The 6,000-nt window shown below is 52.7% G+C and overlaps 1 protein-coding gene across 4 annotated transcripts in view; it reads left to right on the top strand.

The window, feature by feature from the left end:
- Arhgap23 (Rho GTPase activating protein 23) overlaps positions 1-6,000 on the top strand; it is a 104,050-nt gene that overhangs the window by 29,703 nt on the left and 68,347 nt on the right. The window lies entirely within an intron of this gene.

Consider the following 6,000-nt stretch of genomic DNA (forward strand, 5'->3'; position numbering starts at 1 on the left):
CTTTCTGTCTCTATGAATCTAAGTGTGACATATAGATGGAATTAATTGTATACAGTCTCTTCTTTTGTGTCTGGCTTAGTTCACTCAGCATGTCTTCGAGGCTTATCGTTATTGAAGCATCCATCAAAACTTCATTCCTTTTTAAGGCTGAGTAATGTTCCACATGCATATCACACACACCATATTGTTCATTTACTCATCCATAGATTTATGCTTGGATCTCTCTACTTCTTAGCTATTGTGAAGAATACTCTTGTGAACATGTGTATACAGACAGTTTCTACTTTTGGTTCTTTGGGGTATATATACTCAGTAGTGGAATTGTTGGATCATATCGTAATTCTAGATTTAGGTTTTAAAAGAAGCTCCATACTGTTCCCCACAGCAGGTACATTATAATACATTCCCACCAGCAGTGCAATTCCAGTTTCCTCATATATTTCCTCACCATCTTAATAATTCATTCTCTCTCTCTCCCTCCCCCCTCCTTCCTTCCCTCCCTCCCTCCTTTTCCCTCTCTCTCTCTGAGACAGGGCCTTATGCAACTGAGGCTGGTCTCAAACTCATTGTGTATTGAATATGACATTAAACTTTGGATCCCCCTGCTTCTACCTCTTGAGTGCTGGGATAACATTACTGGCATAAACTGGGGGATCGAACTCAGATCCTTATGCTTGAAAGGCAAGCACTTACTGACTGAGCTATTGCCCCTGTTCAATAATTGAATAATTGAGAGCCTACTCTGGACAAGACACTCTAGGGAAAATCCATTTCTAAAAAAACAATGACTCTCATTCTTAGAGAGCTGTCAGTCCAGAGGAAAAGACTGCAGCCATACCATGGGGTCCTCTGAATCTTCTATGGGGACAGATAGATGCAGAGACCCCAGTGTGCTGTGAAACATTAAATCCTTACTCTCAGGGGAGGTACAGTCTCTTCCTGCTGGGGAGTCCACTGGTAGGCCTAGAGAGAGGAGAGGATACCCAGAGGATCCCAGCCAGCCCAGGACTGCTGGGTGGAGTGGACTGGAGTGGAGGGGACTGCGGTGGGCCGTGTCCCATGTTGCCTGCTGTTGCCCTGGCAATGGCCCTGGTGTTTACTTTGTGGCTAAGTCCAGGCTCACTTTCTTCAGCAAGTACTCATTTCCCACCATGAGCAAAGGCACTGTCTTTGGTCCCCTCTCCCCTGGCGTCCTTGAGGCGGGCACCAGCCTTCCTGCTGGGCGGAGAGCCTGCCAGCCTGGCACCTTTTCCATGCTCCTTGTCTGCTGGGAGCAGCCTCCACTTGGGGTCCGTATTGACCATTCCCAAGGGGCCTAAAAGCTAGGCCTCTGGGCCTGCTAATTCTGTGATAGAAGGGGTTGCCTCTGAGCCCGTGGGAGCCTAGGGTGGGCTGTGATGCTCCTGAGGGCAAATGAGTGCCTATCTCTGTGAGTGAGTGCTGTGTAACCGTGTTTTGTTCAAACCCAGTGTCTGAATGTCTGAGTGTCAAACAGCTTGCATTATCAAACCTCGACTGTGTGCTCTGGGCTTGTGCTGGGTCTTTTATTTTTTTGTTTTTTGAGACATGATCTCACTATATAGACCAGGCTGGCCTCAAACTGTTCTCCTGCCTCAGCCTCCACAGTGTTGAGGTTACAGGCATGTGCCTACTGCACTCTGCTGAGACTTTCTTTAATTGATTTAATTCTCCCAACATCCTTTGGGTGGAAGTTCCTATCACTCCCATTTTATTGGTGTAGACTCCAGGCTCAGGTGCTAACCCCTGTCCAGGATTATCCCTGCCCCTCCTAGCAGTTGGATGTCAAGCATAGATTGCTTCTTCCCCTGCCCTAGCCTTCTTCTTGGGCTGTGACCTACTTTGTGGGGGAGCGGCATGTCACAGAACATCCTAACCCTGAGCACGGTGACTTGAAAGGGGGAGAGCATGGGATCTGGGGAGACACTTTGAACTGCCTAATGTTTGCCTGCCAGACCAGCACAGGGTTCCCAAGCTCCCAGCTGTGGTGGTGTGTATATGGAGGGTCTGGGAGCCGCAGCTTGCCTGGCTGGCTTGTCAACTTGGCCTGTTCGGGCATGTCAGAAGGGGCCTCTGCCCCAACAGGGCTGGGAACCTGGATCTGAATGAGGCTAAAGGGTGGAGGAGGCCCAGAAGGCACTGTCCTGGAGGGAGGAGACTGGGCCAGAGGGTAGAGGTGTGGGCCCAAGGGCAGGCATTATATATGCATTGCCCACATGCCTGGGATGGCCCTTACTATAGATTTGTCCTGTGTGTGAGGTTGTAAGTGGCTATGGGTCTGTGTTTAATGGTATGAGAGAGCAGATGGATGATTCTCTGGATGGGGCCCTTGTTGGCCACCTGTGGTTTGGGAGTTAGGGTCTGAGAGGAGGTGCTGAGCAAGCCAGAGGAAGGAAAAGCCGGCCGAATTGAGCTTCCCTCCTTCTGTCCCTGACCCTTGGGCCTCAGGACAGGTCTCCTCCCCTTTCCTAGTTCCTGGTGGTCAGACTCAGGCCTTACAGGCTTCCGCTCTTCTAGCCCTGACCCTCTTCTCCTGGGAGGGCTAGCCTGGGAGCTTCTGCCCCCACCATTGCCCCTTTCATATACCTAGGCCTCTGATACCAGAAGCTTCCTTTGTGTGTGTGGACCCCCCCAAATGGCACTGGGGGTAGTTGCCTGGATCTGAGTCTAGAGCTGAGGGACCCCTGAAGCTTCAGGAGCTGGGAGGCTGGGAGACACTCCTAAAGGAAGGGCACTGCTGGCAGGGATTACATTGGCTTGTTTTCAAGGGTCTCACCCTGGCCCACGGCACCACTCCAGATGTGGTAATTGAATGGCTAACCCAGAGGGTACTGTAGAGGAGTCTGGAGATGGGCTCAGAACCCTGGGATAAAGCTCATGTCCAAAAGCCAAGCCTTCTCCTTTTCTGTCCCTTGTCCTTTTTGAGTCTTCTCTTCTGTAATTAATAAGTGGGAGCCAGGTAATGGTGCAGGCTTATAATTCTAGCACTTGAGAAGTGGAGGCAGGAGGATCAGATGTTCAAGGTCATCCTTAGCTACATAGAGAGACCTGTCTCCAAAAAAAGCAAAAAGCCAAAATAACAACAAAAACAAAACTGAACTGGGAGTGGTGGCATGTGCCTGTAATCCCAATACTCAGAGGGCAGGGGGATTACCATGACCAGCCCGAGCTACACATAGAGTTTTATGCCACCAGGACCATATGTGAGATCCTGTCTTGAAAGAAAGAAAGGAAGGAAGGAAGGAAGGAAGGAAGGAAGGAAGAAAGAAAGAAAGAAAGAAAGAAAGAAAGAAAGAAAGAAAGAAAGAAAGAAAGCTAGTTATTTTGGATATCCAGTACCTAGGGAAGGGTCACAAGCAAAAGTACTTTCCAGAATTCTGGGTGCCCTCCCTTTAAGGGTGTAGCCCTTGTCCCTCTCCAGGGACCCCCAGAAAGATAGGTGGAATAGATTTTGCCAGCTGGTCCATCTAGGGGGCTGGGAGGGGTCAGGCCCGTGGGTGATTCCTGCAGTGGGGGAGGAAGCGGGCAGGGTGTGGGGGGAGGACACACTGGGCAGGAAGGCTTGGAATAGAATCTCAGCAACGCCTGGTATTTCCCAGGCTTACCCCCTCCCCCTTGGGCTCTGGGGCCCACCCCACATTCCTTTCCCAGAGGAAACAGGCTGAGCGGGCTCCCCAGGCCTAGAAGATCATTTGTTCAAGTTGTGTCCCACCTTCGAGACCCTACTATGTGCAGTGCAACCAGCCCTGTAACTCTCTCCTCTGCCTCCCTGCTGAGGCAGCCTTCTCTGTTTCTACCAGATTAAAAGGCAGGAAGTGGACACAGGAGATTGCTGGTCTCTTTCAAGGTCTCTGTAGCCCTGGACACAGATGCCCCAGGCAGTCTCCTCCTTTGCTCTCTCTCCCTATAGCAGTCAGAGCTGTTGAAGTCTGGATCAGACACACAACAGCACTGGTCAGCCATGAGGGGCCCATGGGGTATAAGAGTGAAGAGTCCCTTTCCTTAGATATAGGATCTGGCCTTGTGAAATAAAAGGCAGTTAGGGACCTGGGGAGATGGCTTAGCGGCTAAAAGCGCTAGCTGCACAAGCCTGAGGCCTGGGTGGAAGGTGAGGACTGACTGACACTTGAGGTTTTGCTTTGACCTCCACATGCGGGAGGTGACATGTGTGCTCTCATGATCACATACTCATAAATAAAAGCTTTTAAAAAATAAGGAAAGGCATTTAGACAGCTTGAAGGACTTACTGGCTGCTTGTTGGTAGAGCAGACCAGATGGGGGAGCCAAGGATGTCTTTGTGTCTTTGCCTTCCACTCAGGGTCCCAGAGTCAGCATGGCTGAGGACATCTTGGTGAGGATGGCACCTGGTCTATGAGGGTCGATCTTTGGGAAGAAGTAACAAGGAGGGGCAGAGTAGGAGTTGGTCAGACCCAGAATCCTTGGTTTTCTAGCCATCCAGAAACTGGGAGAGATACTGACTCGTCTTGCTGTCCCTGGCTGCCCTGCTGTCCCTGACTGGTCCTTTCCTGCTCTCCCTGACTGAGTCCTGACTCAGCTCATGGTAGCCTTGCTCTTCCCGCCGGGCTTCCGCAGGGTGGAGGTTGGGGTCCAGCTCCTGCGTGGGTCCCACAAGCAGCAAACAGGAAACAGGAGAACAAAACCGCTCTCTGGCTGACATGATCCCCCCCACCCTGGGCCTCACCCTCACCCTTCCTCCTCTGTTCTTCCCTCCCTCCATCCTGCCCACCCCTACCTCTGTCCCCATTCTCCTCTCCTATTCCTTTCCTGTAGTACCTCTCACATAGGTCACCTTCCTGGCAAGTCTATCTGCTGGGAACAGTGGCTGGCAAGATGGATCTTCCCAAGAGGCTTCCCTGTGGCCCTCCTTCCTAGATGGGCTCTTGGCTGGTGTCCCCTGCTGCCATAACAGACTGGGTGCTCCTGGGCCCCCCTTTCCTTCCCCGTGTGTAAATTAGGCCACAGTGAGTAGTTATAATGATAAATACTTTCATGCACTTGGTAGGAATACTCACTAGCCAGGCCCCTGCCAGCCCTGCCCTGCTGGAGAAGAGTCTGAAGAACTAGAAAAGGAGAGAGGGCAGCATTTGGCATCAGCCAGGTGACAGAGCAAGAGAGGCCAGCCCAGAGCTGACCCTCAGCTCAGCTCAAGAACAAGGGCCCTGGGGAAGAGGAATGGATATGCTTCCTTCTGGGGAGAAGCATGGGGTCCCCCTGCAGCCAGAGAGTACTTTTATCACTCTGCAACACTTTGCTCTGGGCTAGCTGTGTGCGCTGTGCCCTGTGTGCCCCTCACCAGCCTGCTTGTATATGATTAAGTGAGCATCTCGGTGGGGTTTGAGGGTTTGGTGTACTTTCAGGGGCACAGTGACTGTGCTTACAAATGTGTCCCCCATGAGATGGGGGTGTTTGCATGGAAAGGTGTCCAAAATGTATCCTTATGTGACAGGGAAGGGTGTCCACACTGCAGGTCTGTGAGGGTGGTGTGTGGCTCTGGGGCTGGGTGTGGAGGATGGTTGTTCTGTGTGTGAAGCCCACAGCTTGCATGTGTTTCTGAGGGTGTGCTAAGCTCCTGTGCATTCCCGTGTGGTGTGTGTGTGTGTGTGTGTGTGTGTGTGTGTGTGTGTGTGTGTGTGTGTGTGCGCGCGCGCGCAGGATAGGCCCACTGTGTGATTTGGACAGTCTGAATCCGTGTTTTCAGGGTATCATCGTCGATGTGTTGCTGTGCCTGCAGGAGGACCGCTCAGAGCCTCTGACATAGGGCCAAGATTGGGCTGGCGCAGTGCCTGGGCCGCCCCGGAGGGGGAGGCGTCTGTCCCAGCGACTAGCCGGCGTGTCCCTGCTCCTATCGGGCGCCTTCACCCGGGCGGCACGGGAGGCGCGGCCCCCGCTCCAGCCGTCCTGTTGCCGTCCGCGCGGGCCGGCCGCCCCCTCGGGGGCCCCGGGCCCCGGGCCCGCGGCTCC

Source organism: Nannospalax galili, unplaced genomic scaffold (genome assembly GCF_000622305.1).
Source record: "Nannospalax galili isolate Female #2095 unplaced genomic scaffold, S.galili_v1.0 scaffold1382, whole genome shotgun sequence".
Lineage (NCBI taxonomy): Eukaryota > Metazoa > Chordata > Mammalia > Rodentia > Spalacidae > Nannospalax > Nannospalax galili.